Below are 17,130 nucleotides of genomic sequence, written 5' to 3' on the forward strand. Positions count from 1 at the left end.
ATCTGCACATGAGGATATACGAGTTTGCTACCTATGAACATATCACTTACTGCTAAAAAAACTAGCTGCACCTTAATTGCATGAGCATCTTTGAGAAGTATGTGTTTTTCCTGCCAAGGAAAACTGCAGTTATGAAAATGAGGTATAAAAATCCATTCACTGTGCGGTTTGAAATGTGTTTCTGATCTCTTGTGGGGATGGTGGTATAGTTTTATCAGATTCCTTTTCCTTTTTTCCTCTTAATGGAAGTTAAAGACTATCTGAAATTTCTTCTCTGGTCTATCGACTATTTATCCTGCAAGCTACTAACAGTGACAGCAGAATTATTTTACTCCGTCTTGAAAATGTGACACGGTTTTCTTCTGTTTCTTCCAGATGCTGAAAATGTCATACCAGCTCAGCAGTTGACAGCGCAGATAGGAGTGAAGTTATCAAGGTCAGCCTGTGTAAAACAGCAGTGATGCTAAGAACGTGAAAGCACTTACTGAATTTCCCAGCGTGGCTTAGACTCACTCAGAATCATCTGAAGCCGTAGATGGGAAAGACGGATGCCCATCTTGTGTTCCAGCATGGCACTCACTTCTGTTTGCTTTGCTGGAACAGCATTACACCTCTTAAGAAAGAATTTAAACCCTCTCAGCAGAGGTTTCCTTCTCCTGCAGCCCACTGTTGTCTGAGTGGAAAACCACATTTTTGAGAGCCCCCATGTTGCAGTGTGAGAATTTGTTTGTATTCCATTGTTTGGAGGGAGAATGAAGATTTATTTGATTGATTTATTTGCAGATGAGGATTGTTTAATTATTTAGGCGTCCATATGCCCAACAATGGGCATATTAATATACTCCAAAGTCATGGGGTTGGTTTTTTTTTGTGTGTGTGTGTTTTATTTTGGTCTTTTGTTATTTAGAAGACTTTAAGAAATAAGAGAAGCAGAGTACAAAAACAGATAAATGATTCACACACAGTGTTTTCCACTTTGAGATAAACATCCGATAACGAACCCAGGCCTAAAGCGTATATGTTGGCAATCAATTCTTCTGCACAGCCAGACATTTATAAATATGGTTTATTTTGATTATGTGCTTTTCAATAAATGTCTGCGTTTTTGTTTATAACTCTTGAGTTGCCAACATGTTTTGCTAAGAATTTGCAGGATGGGGATATATGATAAGAACTACTTTCACAATCTGTTAAACTGACATCTTTTGGAAGAATCATGTGTATTTTCCTCTGAAAAAAAAAAGTATTGTGAAAGGCTGCTTATGACAGAAGGAACCTAAAATCTGCTTTAACCTACTCCCTGCATAGTCAAGTAGTTGAAACAGTTATTTTAATAGCGTAACAGATTTGTAGAGAAGTAACAATGAATTTCAGTAATCTTCTGCTACCTTTGTGCTTAGACAAATGTTACAGTCAGAACAAAGTCTCTCTGGCATTTCATTTCTTTACCTTAGTAGTTGGGTCCATAAAAGCAGGCTTTTTTGTGCTCAGGGGAGACACACCATTTCAGAAGTTTATGGAAAAAAAAAATAATGGGAGTTATTTTGTGTTAAGCAAATTATAAACAAGCAGGAACATGAAACTTTGGCACGCACTAGCAAGTAGGACTCCAAGAAACTTGTCGATTTCTATTCAGAGCAGTCTCTGTAAATATTCTTGGCTTTTCTTTGGCTTCGGCTCACTTTACTACACTGACACTTTACTACAGCTAAGAGTTATGTGTTATTTTATCTCTCCAAAGCCATAAAGGGATTAGGCCCACATTACGATAAATTCTATGAGGATGTATAGAATATACTGTTCTTCCCTGAAGATCTTCCTTGGTTGTCTTCAGGGTTAGAGATAGAAAAGGCAGGGAGAAAAGATTCAATATGTGCATAGAAATAGTTGTTTAGCAACTTCAGTTTTGGATTTTGATGAACTGTATTCAAACTCTTCTTATCATTTCATTATGTTTTTATACAGTCCTTTCCTTTCCAAGTGTTTTTTGGGTACTGTTTTCCTCCTTTACTCTTATGTATCATTACAAAAAACTGAATCCTAACTTTTAGTTTTGCCTTTTTTTTCCGTAAGTAAACTAGATATGATCATGCTTTGTGCGTGTAAGAGAGGCAAAGAGTGGGAAAACGTTACAAGTTGTGTGAAAGTACATGGCAGGATGGGTAGAGGAGCATCTGCAGAACCCTTCATTAGACAAACTGGAACAATATTTTTACAAAAAGCCACAGGAAACAGCTCCACTGTGCAACAAACTGCTTGTGTGTTTGAATAAACCTCTACTCCTCTGACACTTTGTATCGGCATATAAGATGTATTTGTAGTTTCAGTGATCACTCATAGATCTATCTGGATATTCAGAGACACAGCTTCCTACCTGCAGAAAGAAGAGCTGCTGAGTGCTTAATGTTTTTACATACATTTGTACCTTGAAATTCAGAACACTGTTTTCCTTAGCAAACCCCATCCTTCAACAAGAGATTAATCACAAACGAAGGATTAAGAGCATTAGTTGATTATCACCAGGAGTGGCAAAATACCAACCTCATCACATGCAATCCAAATAATTTTAACAGGCATACTGTCATATTGAATTGTGATTGCATACAGGCATATACGTGTTTCACCTTTCTGTGTCACCTTTGATCATTCATTCTGTTCCAACTGCAAACAGTACCATTCCCATTGTCCTACAGAGATAGGAATCTGGAATGAGTATCCTGTGGGCACTTTGTTGAGCTTGCAAGTAGTAACAGCTTCTGAGAAGACACATCTATCCCTACTGTTCTTTACATGTTTGACTGTCCAGACCTCAAAAAATATTGAAAGGTAAGAACAGATTTTATTGGAAAATTACAGATTGTATGTATATATGATATCTGACTTTGCTTAGCTTAGAGGAATTACAACCAGTTTTTCAGTGAAGCTGTTTCAGCATTGCACTTTTGAGAAGCTTTTATTAATCATAAGCCCTTAGGCACATCCTATATGAATTTTTGGCATGAAACAGTGTGCATTCAGCTACACTCCTGCAATTCAGCTGAGTCCTGTATGTAATGTTTTTCTCATCTCACTCTGACATACTTATGTTTATAGAACTGAAAACACAATGGAAGAGCAATAAAACAGAATGTTGATGGAAACAGAGCACAAAAATGTGACATCTTTCTTCCTGAGAAAGTGCAATACCTGGACAATCACAGCAGCTTTGTTATGGTCAGCATATAAAGTGCTTTTGTTTCAAAGAATGTTTGGTAGCTATCAGTTTTTGCTTAGCCTCTGATCAAGGCCAGGCTGGATGGGGCTGTGAGCAACCTGGTCTAGAGGGAGGTGTCCCTGCCTGCAGAAGGGGGGTGTAAACGTGATGATCTTACAGATCATTTCCAATCTAAACCATTCTATGAGGCTATGTTTCTATATCAAGATGTGTACAGTCAGTGTTTTCCTGGTAGATTAGATGGCCTTTTCTTTCCAGTGACTTCAAATAATGGTGCCTTGAGAATTTATTTGCTAAACTTGGGAATCCTCTGAATGTTAAATCCCTTCAGAGTGTCACAAAAGGAACATTTGCTAACTGGAATACCCTTCTAACTGTGCAGTTTAAAAAAAAAAAAAAAAAAAAAAAAAGGAGTTATAAAATAATTCAGAAGTTGCTCAGTTTAAAAACTGCTTTGGTTCTCCTTTGGTTCTCCTTTAAATAAACGATACAAATCTTACTGAGCTGAATAGGAACAAAACCAGATTCTTGATTATTTTTCATTTGAGATTTGTCAGCTGTTCTGCTTGTGCAGCACTCTGAACTGCACTCTGCTTGACTTATGCTCAAAGGAGTTAATTTTTCAAATATAAGGAAATACAAAATCCAAGGCTTTCTTTCAAGTCTTAGTCTACATATTCCTAAGGATTTTAAAGCTGTCTTTTTTTAGCAGGTTACATGTATAAATTTGTAAGGCATTTAACATTAAAAAGGTCAGGAGCTGGATATATTTATATGTTGTCTCATAAGAGACAGCTATGCATGTAGAGAAAATAGAGTCATACTGCATTTGTTATTTATAATTTTAGTCTTATGAGTAACTTTTCAGAGGAAGCTCATTATTTCTTTGAAGAAAGGCTCAGCTGGCATTGAAAGTCTGTTGGATATTAGGATTAGGAATGAAATTAAAATAGTGAATCCTCTTATAATAGGGCCAGATCCTCAGAAAGTGTAAATCATAACAGCTCAATCTAAGTAAAGCAAGCTATGGCAATTTATATCAGTTTAGGATTTGACCTTCTCCCCAGAAAATTATTTCTCTGAAGATCATACTTCCTATATTTGTCTTGCTTTGTGCCTGGCAGAGAATTAATTAACACATAATTGCTTTGGTGAACTCCGGATAAAACTTCCCTGTTCAAGAACTCTATTCATTTACTGATTAACTTGCTTCATGGCTGAGTTAGTTCTGCAGGGTCATGCTGTACTAATGACCAGAGCACAGGAACACTGTCAAACCAATGAGAACGAGGTAGGCTTGGCAGCTCTCCAGGTTCTGTTCAATTAATCACTGAAATTTCAGGAGCTTTGGGGACAGAGTTGAAAAGTAAGTGGAAGAGAAAATACATGAAGAATTAGATTTATATCCCAGACGGACGGAGTGGGAGGGAGACCTTACCAGATGAAACTGAAAGAAAGAGGAATTGAGTGGAAATGTGGGGAAATAAATAAATAAATAAATAAATAAATAAATAAAAAACATATAATTTGCTACCAATAATTTTTCACAGGACTGTGATTTTTTGTTTGTTTACCATCATTTGCTTTTGTTCTTTTCCTTCTCTAACATTGCCTGCTCGGGCAGTCCTCCTGCCTGTGTGATTACTTGCAGAGATACAGACCACGCATTTCTCATAGAGAGGTACCAAAGAAACGTATTGTCTCTGTGTTGCTAAATTGCATTAGTATTACTGAGATAATGGGGCATGTGCACGGGAAGAAAAATAGTTGGCTCGAACATGAGAGTAGACCATGTTTTTACAGAATCAGCAGTTCAGTTATTGATTTTTTTTCGAGTAAGGCTTCAGCTAAAACCTTCCAGCAGGTGCTGTAACACAAAGCTTCACAGAGCTTATGGCAGAAGCTGAATTTCAGGAAATCAAATGGAATCTTGCATATTCTATCATCTTAGATTTCTGACTGACCATTTGTAGACCGCTGAGCATGGTTTCATTTGACTTGAACTTGAATTGCAGATAGTGAACATATCACAAATGTCATTTTTTAAAACAACTCTGTCTGCTATTTTATCTGGAAATTCTTTTTTTAAAAGATTTTAGTTTCAGCTACTTGAGGCAACTCAAATGCAATTAAATACTACAGAGAGCTAAACTCCATTTTTAGTGTTCACTTCAATTAGTAGATCAAGTTAAAGCTGTATCTAGGAGTTCATTTTGATCTGCAAACTCATGTCAAGGTTGCAAACTGTCTGGACTCGAGTGTAATTTAACTCGTAACTCAAAGTGAAAACTTAAATCTTGTTCTTGCAAATACAAGAGATTATTGTTGCTGATCTCCATCTGGTCAGTGTTTCCATTTAATTTTGAAAGTGTGAAGTGAAACTAAAATCATTATGTTCGCTTAGTTTTCAGAGTGCTGGTCAAAAGGTTCCACAGCAAAAATCTATAGAGGTAGGTATCGTTAATAAACTGAAATTCAGCACTGGATATCTATAGATATCTATAAAAGCAGTAACTTGCAATTGCTTTTTGAGTTAAGAACAATTTTGATCTTTTTTTTAGATGAGGATCATAGTATGGCAACAGTTTTAACTTAATCATAATGGCAGGTGAAAGGAAGAGAGGAGTGGAGAGGAGAACTGTATCTGGAGCTGATTTTTTCAAGATATTTGTTATTTGGTAAAATCTAAACCTCTTATTCAAGAGACAATTAATTCACAGTACTGCACAGGTGGACTCTCATAGTCTGCATTTAATGGCAGAATATTTCTGCAGGAATTTCTAAATAGCTTCTCTGTGAGCCAGTTGCTAAGGTTTAAATACTGTCAAATGAAATCTTAAAATATTCATAGTACACTCAAGAGAAAGAGCAGATTCTTCAACTATTTATCTTCTTCAAGTTCTTTCTTCCCAAGGGATGAGAAAAAGATGCTCACTTAACCCTTTCTCACCCACAGGAAGCAGAGTTCTCTATTAAGAAGTACAAGTCTTAAGTAGATTTTTAACCTCCCTACTGAGGCAGTTAACACACTGTGCAAATATGTCCTCCCTTTTCTGAGATAGCTGAGATGCAGAGAAATGTTGCAAGACTGTATATTGACTATGATTGAGCTTTGCAGGTTACAAAAGTAAGTTTTAGACAGGAATTTGGGTCTACAGCTCCTGTTAAGGTGGCATAACCTTTGCAACAAACCTTTAGAAATCTGAAGGACATTACAGTGATTCAGCAGACTAAAAGAAGTCAGAGTTGTCCTCTAATTTGCTGCTTCTTAATGTTTCAGTGTTGCTGTCTTTGTACAGTGAGGATGGCTTCATCTAACTAAGGTTTATGTTTGAGCTAGTCACCATAGTCCATGAGAAATAATTACTTTTGGCAGTATGGTCTAAGTAGAAATTCATCTTTCTCCAGGTAGATAGCTAAAATAGATCAGAAGAACAGCATCCCACAGTAGCTCTTACCCTGTAAAAAGACTCTGGATGGACTAGTTTAGCTGTGAATACCTGCCCTCTTGGTGACTGAAATTGGGTGAGATGAATGCCGTATATCAAGCCTGAATATGATTTCCTTATTTTCAGGTATTCTCTATTGAAAGTTTAGGACTTCTTATGTGACAGTATTTTCCTTATTCTACTGTCAAGTGATGCCAAGAGACCGGTAAATTTTCTAGATTTCTGGGAGTGTGGGAAAAGACAAACACTAAGCTCTGCTATATCAGATATTGGCTTTCCTGTTTATATTACGTCAGTGAAGAATCACATAACTCAGGTCTGCAAAAAATTCATTCTGCCTCAGGGAAAGGTGGACACTGTATGCACAGCCACTAAAAATACAGATGACTTTGCAAGAATAGAGGCATACAGTCCTGTAGAGCAAAACATTTTGGAAGTTACCATCTACTGACAACTGGCCACAGATTTTTAGGCTTCAGTCATCTCCTAATCTGATTCTGTTTTGCTGTTCAATTTATTATTATTATTATTATTATTATTATTATTATTATTATTGTTATTGTTATTATTATTATTATTTTTAATCTGAAGTGTTTCAAATCCCAGAATTTCTCATGTGTTGGTGAGAGAGCAGGTTACTGGTATTTGCATCTGTATGGGAAGTTGATACAGAGCCTTTCCCATCCCTTAGGTCACAGTAAGAGCAGTAGCCCTGGGTTATATTCCCTCCTTTGGCTTCCAGCCAATGCTAGTTTAAGGCTTCAGTGTTACTTTTCAGAACTGTCGGGCTAAGACTCAGGCCCCTCAAGTTCATTAATTAATTTCCTATACTTCGATCTATTCAATTAGTGGCGTCCCATCAGAATGACACGCAGTGTGAGAGTAGCATCTGAGAGCTGGAAGTAAAGCATTTACAGCTAGAAAGGTGCAGAGAAACTTCCAGATCTGCTGAATACAGAGGCCTGATCCTGTCTGAGAAATGTGGTGCTCTGAAAGGTCTTTTTCAGCAAATGAAAGGCATTCCGAGTCTTAAAACTCTGCCAGCCTTCCCTCCTCAAAGACAGAACAAACAGAGAACTTAAATGGCTTTGTTTAATTGGAGTGTTTTCTTCAAAATTAATCTACTGTTCCCAGACTTGATCCTGATCCAAAATGGGATACAGACACTTGTGAGGATCACGTGACGTTGTCATTGTCATTGAATTTATTTGAATCATGTTCAAAATTGCAGTCATTCATGGAGTTTCAATATTCCAGATGGATAAGTAAGGAATGACATGTAGCTAATTAGCAGACTGACCACATGCAGCAATTTTCAGTAGGGTGTCATTAGAAATTGCTTGTAAGTACTATTTAAAAATAGTTCCACCGCATCCGCTCTATTTGACAGTGCTGAGGGCATGGATTTTGCCTCTGTCTGTCACAAGATGGCACTGTGAGAACACGCGCTGTACTTGCACACCACGCACTTCCTTTGACTCAAAAGCCTGCCATAAACTCACCTGTATTTTCTTTAGATCCTGACAAATAGTCTCACTGCTGTTTCCCCAAGAGGGTTTCGGCCATGTGTGCGCATTCTGGCTGCCAGCAGGCTGCTGTCTCTGAGGCCTCTCTTAGAATTATAAAATCATAGAATGGCCTGGGTTGGAAAGGACCACAATGATATTTGAGTTTCAGCACCCTGCTGTGTGCAGGGTCACCAGACACCAGATCGGGCTACTCAGATCCACATCCAGCCTGGCCTTGAATGCCTCTAGGGATGGGGCATCCACAGCCTCCTTGGGCAACCTGTTCTAGTTTGTCACCACCCTCACCAGCAAATGTGCAGAGCTCTGCCCTGCAATCATAACATCTGATCACCTATGAGACTGACAGATGTCATAATGAATGCACATAGAGCCTACATGAAATTCAGTGTTTCTGCAATCAACTTGGAGTTTAGGCAAATCATCTCACATTTCTTGCGCCCAGGCTGTTAGGAAGCCCACTGGATGGGCCGTTCTGTTAGCTGTGTAGAATTCTCTTTATTTCCTGGTACAGATGGCCATGACACAGGCTACCTTAGTATCCTGAGCCTGTTGATGAGTTGTAAAAGATGCAGATGGAGTGGACATGGCCAAGAGCAAAGTCTGTTTGGAATTCCTCACACTGCACAGGGTTTAACGCTTTGTCTCTGCAGTCTGATCCAGTAGCGTGTGGTCTGAGAACCTCCTGCTAAACCAGACACCCTATTGGAGACTTTGAAAAGCTTTTGCACTGCTGGTGTGCTGGTTGTGGCTGTTGTTCTTAGGAAAACACAGGAAATATTTACTTCCACATCTTTTCTGCCAGCTTGTAGATGATAACAGGCAACATGTTCTGTGATGGGAGAAGGATGGGGAGCTTCCACACAAGCTGCCCTGCTAGACAGAGACACAGCTTTTGTTTGTTATACAGTGTTTGTTGTCTACATCCGCCTGTGACTGACAGAGACTGAAGCTGTGATGCCATTTGTACAGCTGTCATTAAGCAGAGCATGAGATTCCCACACTAAACAGGTTCCAATCCCTGGCACATGTATTGATTTGAGTGGGGACGTAAGGAATGGGACTGTGTGGTTCTGGACACCTCTCCCAACATCAGGATGCTGTGTCTCTTTTGGTATCACTTGTCTGTCTCTCAATGACCCTTAAGTGCAGCCTGAATACTTAGCTGTGTTTTCCTGAGTCCTCAGACAAGTGCAGTGCAGGCTGGCATGAGGTGTCCCATCATCATCCTCTTTTCTGGGCTGAACAAAAAGGGACCTCAGCCATTTCCCATGTCTTGCTCTCCAGACCCTTCACCATCTTCACTGCCTTTTTTTGGACTCCCTGCTATAACTTTATGCCTCTCTAAAGCCCACTGAGCCCACTGACCCTAAAGTGACAGCAGGTCCACTTTGGAGTCAGTGAAGAGTTATAGATGTGTTGCTAGATCCTGATTTGGCAGCTCTAACTTTCATAAAGGCCACTTTTCAATTTCTTGAATGACCTTGAATGAAGAGGCATTGAGGGTGGCTTTTAAACAGCTTGGAGCTGCAGCTATGTTCATTGATGCTGAGCTGTTGTGTTGTCCCAAGGTAAATGCCATGTTCTGGCGTCCCAGGGGCAACCTCCTCATCTAGGGGGTGGAGGGAATTTCCTCAAAGGCCTCCATGAGAGGCAGAGCTTCAGAGAATAACTCTGCCCCTGTGTGTAATGATGACTGTGAATTTCTCTGGCCCAAAGCATCCAGCATCCTGCTCTGCAGCTCGCTGGGATGGCTGTATGTCAGGAGCAGCGGGACCTTTGTGATGGTGCCAGGGGAATGTGATGGCCATGTGTGAATACGTTCTCTCTGCGTCACAGGGCAGATCATTTTGTCACCAGCACACAGGTTTTCTCTCAGGGAAAGCTCAATATTCAAATACATTACAGAGTGTTGTTAACAATGACTCCAGTCCAAGAGAAAAAAAGAGTGGCAAGTCAAACCAATAGCATAGCTTTACTGTAACACTGAGTGTACTCGTGCAGGCAATTTATCTCATTTGAGAGAGAAAGGACATTCTGTTTGTTTAATTTCCTACTCTTCCCTTGACTAATTAAGCCATTAATAACCCAGAATTTTACATTCTACAGATTTATAAGATACTTTCATCACATCTGTTCCACGAGTTAAGTATTTGCTTTTTTGTTTTTTAAGTGCTTGTGCTTTAATAATGGCTAGGCTCAGCTGGGAAAGACATAGCCTTGGGACTGGTATTTCTGGGCTCTCACTCCATTGGTGTTTGACTTTCAAGCAATATTACTAGTCTGAACCCCATGGATATAATTTAATCATCTTACTCCTCACATGATTCCATATGTCAGGTAAATATATGCTTCACACAAGTTAATGATTCTTATTTACTACCAACACATTTCAGCAAATAACAGCAGTGGTGAGCTATCAGGATGGAATTACAGAAAATTCTGGGTTGGAAGGGATCTCTGGAGATCATCTCATCCAAACACCAGCCGAAAGCCAAACCATAGATGATGTTTTCCAGAGCACTGCTCAGCCAAGTAATATTTCTGCAAAGGAGATTCCACCTCTCCTCTTGACTGCCTAAACTGGTGCGTAATTCTTCTCAGAATTAGAAGGGCTGGCTTCTCTGAAGCTATCTGTACAGTGATGGCAGGTTAGAAGATCAATTTCTGAGGCAGGTGGATATCTGCCAGCTCCAATTTCTGCCTGCCTGTGGGCACCCTGGTAGCTCTCTGTGGTGATCACATTAAATACTCTGTGCTTCATACATTTTTTGGTGAATCCATTACAAGATGCATTTAAGAGGATATTCAAAATGCCTGAAATTGACAGGCTCAAAGCCAACACCTATTGATAGGAGCTGAATCTGAATAAAAATCTGCACCTTTTAAAGTCTGAATGTCTATTGCAGTTTCAAAAGAGCTTGACGTTGGAATCCCTCCTCTCTCTCTCTGAGGTTTGAAATCCTAGCATGAGTTGTAAACAGTGTGGAATATTTTCATTGTGAGCACTTTTAATTGCATTCAGTTATCCTGTCAATGCTAGTTCTGCTTGTTTGAATGTCTACAATATATCAATGAGAGCAGTAGTTAATCACAAGCAATAAATCAGATCCTTACTTCTTACCTTTTTACTGTGTTCCCCTACTTTCTGTGGGGAATTGCTGTCACCAAGCTAGTCATTCTTCAGGAGCCACTTCTCACTGTTTGGCTGTGCTTAATTCTTCTTACAGCCCTTTTCAAGTAAGGAGTCACAGAAAAGCAATAGTGCTCTTGAATAATATATATTTCTTTCATAATTCTCTCTCTCCCCCCCTCCCCGCACCTATTCTTTGAACTTGTGTCATAAGGAGAAAGCATTTATATCCTTGCTGCAATCTAGGAGCTCTCCAATAGAGGCAGGAGTGATACCATCAGATTTTCCAAGGAGCTTTCACTGTGGCCATTTGTCACTGTCAGATCTTTGAGCTGAGTGCAAAAATATAGAAAACAAAGGCTTTATCAGTTCTCCAAGTAGGATTAAAAGGAACCCAAACAGAAAGAGAAAATAGCAGAAAAAGAAAAACATATCATTTTCCTTTCACACGCTGAAAGTTTCTCTAAGTTTAGAGCCAAGTTGAGAATACTTTCCGTAGAGAAAAAGGATTAAAAAAAAAACAAAAAAAAACAGGATGAAAAATAAAATATACACTCAATCTTTTTTTTCCCTGAAAATGTCCAATCCAGTTTCTTGGTAGTGATATTATGAGGTTTGTAGCTGACATTAGATTAATTTCCACGCTGTTTGAAAGGTGCTGTGAAGGAGAGCATTGACTTCAGGGAGAAGTTGGGAAAGTAGCAAACAGCAGTTGGGTCCTACATACTATTCCTGCATGCTGTGTTTTTGCAGAACTTTCAGAGCCTTGAGGCAAAATATCCAACTAACCTTGAACTTAGAGAAAGCATTGCTGCGACATGAGCAATTTAGTTCTACAGTTTAATGCCTGTAAATACCTACGTCATGTTATTTTTAGGATAGTATGGTTATGTTGTGGTTGGACTTGATGATCTTTAAGGTCTTTTCTAACCTGAGCAGTTCTATGATTCCACGACAACCTTGAAGCCAAACCAAGCCTAAGAACGTGATGTTCTCTGTATATAGGAATCCAGGCTTCTTGTTGGGAGGGAGGACTCGGGTGTGTTTCATAAAAACCTGGTTGGGTGAGAAGTCTTCATTCTTCAGTTGTTTGCAACATGAATCTTGCTTGTGAGGAGCACTCAGTGAAATCTCCAAGCTGCATGAAGAGCATGCTCCAAGTACCCGGGATGTTTATTGCCATTGAATTTCATGTACTGACTAGATACTTCCCTTGTTAATTGTCAGGACACGGCTACTGTATTACAGGTGAAATTTTCACCTTTACTCACTTCTTCTGAGATTCAGTGATGGTAACGTGGGCAGGCAGGATTTACATTTGGGAGGATAAATATGGCCTTCACATTTTCACACAGCTCCAAGAATAGATTGTGGGTTGTTTTGTTTTTTTTCCTGGTGGAAACTGTCTTTGCTGAAGAAACTCTGCAACTGTGTCCAGAACAACAGAGCAACACTTAATGCTGCCTAGTTCATGTGAAGTAAAATCTATGGCTTGGATTCATTTGGTTTGCTTGCTACATTTTCAAAGGACATTCATACCATCATAGAATCATAGAACAGCTTGGGTTAGAAAGGTCCAAAAGATCATTGAGTTCCAATCCCCTGCTGTGATCCAGGCTGCCAACCACTAAGTCAGACACCAGATGAGGCTGCCCATGGGCCCTATCCAGCCTGGGCTCGAACACCTGTGTTTTGATATCATCTCACTGGTGAAAATAGAAAGTACCACTGCAGGAACCAAGCACTCATAAGTAGGTATATTTTGTTTTATGAAGGCTGTAGACGTAAGCTGCAGCCACATAGAGACCAGACCAGTGCAGTCTCTAAGTAATAACTGGTTAAATACTTCCTTTTTTTGCAGATGTCCCTTCAGTCAACAGGGTTGAAATTCTGGCCTTGCTGAAATCGATAACAAAACAATAAGCATCCATGGGGCCAGAATGTACTTGAAGAATCTTTCTGAAAGCAGAAAAGTCCTTCTATGTTCAAGAAACTTTGAGAATGTGTCCAGCTATGTGGCAGACTTCTGTAAACTCTGGGGCGATTTAAAGCAAGAAAAATGTCTGCAAGATGTGCTTTGCTGAAGCGTGCAAAGGGAGTGCTCAGCGTGCAGCAGTGCCATTCATGGTAGTCAGACACACTCTTTGAAATCATATGTCCCCAGCAGATTAGTGAGAGTTTTAATCTCAAAAGACAAATCTGCCCCACTATTGAATTCAAGGTGAGCTGCATTCCTCACGCATAAGTACATGAAAACCATGCAGTCTTGGCTGCACTACTAAGGACTTCACAGAGGAACGCATGTGTCTTCCTCACACAGACATTGTGCCAAACCAGAGTTTTCATTTTTTCTTAATTCAGAAGAAATTTATAAGGGTTTTGGTCCTGTACAGACATGCTTGTCCAGCAAGACTAGACAAGAACCAGAAATTCTGAGGGGTGGAAAGTAGCAACAGCAGATAATCACTGTTGAGATAAAAATTCCCAACAATGCTCAACTTGCAGGAGAATAATCTGGGAGTGCTGATAAACAGTCCTTGTTCTGTCTCAATGCCTGGCAAGACAAACCCACTGTTTACTGTAAAACATTTTGCTCTTGTTTGATTCTAAGTAAATTCAAGGTCACTTGGTAGAAGTATGACACCGCAGGGAGATATGAACACTCATGGAATTAGTGAGTGCTTGAAAAGGTAAAATTCCTATCCTTGCTGCAGTAATTATGAATGTCATATTTTTTTTGTGGTGTTTTTCTCTCTCCATCCCTCTCTTTTTTGGTTTATATATAGCCAGTGATATTAATGGCACTCTCGTGTCAGACTTACTTTTCTAAATGAATACTAAGAATGTTTAATAGTTCACATAATCCATCTCTAGAAAGGATATTTAGCTAATCTTTCTCATTTAATATACACACAAAAAACTAGGCAGGTTTTCACCCATAAACCTCTGTGGCATAAAATGAACAACAGCAACTTTGCCAGCAGTCCATTTTATAAATATTCTGCTCAAACATCTTAGACATGTTCTTTTTCTGGAACTTTAATATTCTGGAGGTAAGAAGATTACACCTCGGACTTACACCTTGGAGACAGCTGACAGTTTGTAAACTCCACTAATGACGACTGCAGAAGCCAAAATATTTCTTGTCATAATACATCAGGTCAACTCATAAGATGATTCTGTTTGTTTGCATTTCAATGAGTTGTTACTTGAGTGATTTACACCAGCTGTTTCAAAAAGCAGGATACAAATGATGTCCCATGTAACGATGAACTGATGCTGGTTAAAACATGGACTTGGTGATACAAGCTTATCTGCTCATTTCTTCCACTTTTGTTTTGATGGAAAGATGTTCAGTTATATATATATTTTTTCCTTTGGTTTCTTTATGATTCTTCTCTTGCTGGCTCTGCCCAGAGCAAAGAACACAGTTTTATAGAGTACATAGAAAGAGCTATTTTTGTGGTATTACTGCCCTGCTAGCCCTCATTATCATTACGTCTCTTGAGAAATAAGTGGTTCTAATAATTCTGGGCTTTTCCCATCCATACTGCTTCTCCAGAAGATAATTGCTGTCTATTTCAAACTCTTTCTCTGGCAGAGTAAGGAATGATCATGTCCTGTCTCCTCTCTTGCCTCTCTCCTCACCATGCATCAAATTCTTTAAAAAAAATCTAATATAGCTGCAGTTTTCCCTGGCAACAACAACAGCTGAAAAAAGTTGTGTTTTCTTTTTTTATATCCATTTACTCTTCAGTAATAAGAAACACCAAAGAGAAGGGGTTCAGTAGCAAAAGTATAGAATTAATTACACATAAATCTATCTATCCAATAGCAATGGTATCAAAAAGTGCCAGGCAGTTCAGAAAGAGCAGAAGAACACCTACACACTTGGGCTCTCACACTCTTTGACCTCAGACTGCAGACTATCAAGTATTTTATAGCACTTGTTATACCTCTAGTTATATTTCCATAAAACATAAAAATATTTTATTTGGGAAGACCAAAGCCCTATATACACTCTGGGGAGAGCAACGTACAGCAAACAATAATACATATGCTCCGATCCTTCATTTGTTCCGTCCTGGTCCTCAGCAAGTCCTACAGTTCTGTGACAGAAAGGAGCACTCACGTCGCACAGGGAGGAAACAGCTGGTCTCTGGATTTCCAGAGGGTAAACACATATGTCTTAAATTATTGTTCTGGAACACATGGGATGTGGAAAAAGAGCCTGGACTTGTCCCCAAGCATGGAATCTACTACGACCTCTTGGTATCAAGAGTCTAAACTTGTAGCTAGCACATTTGATGTTTCCCATCACTGTTTTGAGGAAGATGTACTCTTTGCTCTTTAATGAACCCCATAAAAAGTCATTTGAGTCCTAGATATTTATTTTGTCTTGTTAAAAAATAAGCAAGCAATATACACACAAATGAAATGGCCATTTAAATGGGATGGAAGTTAAAACCGGCAGTACATCTGCATCATCTGAAAAACAGGGAAATTCAGATCAGAGCGTAAATGTTATGACTTAGACTCTTCTTTCAGATAAATAATGCATTTAGCAGCTGTGTTCATCTCTGCACTAGTCCACATGGATTGCAAGTTTAGGGTGCTGAGTTATTTGATTAGCACACAGATGGTAAACATGAATAAGAGTAAGCAATGGAATCTCACCGTAAATGTAAAACTCAATTAAAAATCCTAGTAAAGCTATATGCAGATTCCGAACTGATGTATTATTATGTCTATCCAATGAAGGGCATGCGAATCCAGGCATCGGAAATAAAATAAAACAAGTGGAGCCTCAGAGTTACAAATTTGTATGTTATGACATGTGCAAAGGATGTATATTATATTTCAGCATGTGTTATACCTTAGCACTGTCTCCACAGTATTGCTGCTGCCAAGTTTGTTCTGAGCCAAAATATCTATAGATAGAAACAGAAATACTGTATATATAGACAACGAGATTGTTATCTGGAAGACGAAGCAAAAAGCTTCAAAAAAGCCAAATCAAATATATCGTAGTTTTTGAACAGAATTATTCAGTACCTTGATAAAATAAAAGCACACTGGATAGATAAAGATATGACCCAGTAAGGAAACCTTATTCTTAACACCAGTAATGTGTAGAGCTGGCTAAATGCAAAGCTGAGATGATAGTACACACCTTTTCAAAACCATTTCAGGAGTTTTTGAAAATTGTGTCCTGGATGGTCAGAATTTATCCCTCCTGTTACAGATAAAGAAAAAAGATCCGTCAGTTTGAAGATTTGTATCCGAACACAAGGATTTGTATTCTGTCCATCCAACAGTCTTGGCCTATCTGGTTCATTCCATTTGCAGAACCTCCAATTTTCTGGACTCTGATGTGCTCTGATAAACAGACATGGAAGGTAAGGCCTAGAGATTTATCTATAATTGAAGGTAGTTACTACATTTTTTGGTGGTTTAATGTGCTGCTCTTGGGCTCTCAGCTGAGTTATATTCATACTACAAAGTTGTAATTGAATCAGTCAGTTGTTATTAAGTTGGGAACCCAGCATGACTAACGTTGTTAATCTTTCACTATAGTGTATGACTGCTTGCTTCTTTGCTTCTTCTTACCATTTTTTATTTTTTTTTTTACAAGTCATAGTTTTCTCATGTCCAAAGGAACACATAGGCAATTTTGAAAAGGAAAATGTGAAGCTTAGCAAAGCTTTGTTCCAGAAGAACATCTTTAAACTACACTTCTGTGTCCCTGGTCCTTGCTACTGTGGTTTAAAAGAATGCCTGCAGCACTGGTAAGCAGATTCTCAGCTG

At 38.9% G+C, this 17,130-nt stretch overlaps 1 long non-coding RNA gene across 5 annotated transcripts in view; it reads left to right on the top strand.

Moving 5' to 3' along the window:
* Positions 1–17,130, top strand: part of LOC107308877 (uncharacterized) — a 34,445-nt gene that overhangs the window by 11,680 nt on the left and 5,635 nt on the right. For all 5 annotated transcript variants that reach the window (XR_014943165.1, XR_014943164.1, XR_014943163.1 and 2 more), the window contains 3 exons: positions 376–2,826; positions 16,568–16,721; positions 16,958–17,111. This is a non-coding gene — a long non-coding RNA (uncharacterized LOC107308877). The remainder of the gene's footprint in view (positions 1–375; positions 2,827–16,567; positions 16,722–16,957; positions 17,112–17,130) is intronic.

This window comes from Coturnix japonica, chromosome 2, assembly GCF_054131305.1.
Source record: "Coturnix japonica strain WE chromosome 2, WE-NBRP24, whole genome shotgun sequence".
NCBI lineage: Eukaryota > Metazoa > Chordata > Aves > Galliformes > Phasianidae > Coturnix > Coturnix japonica.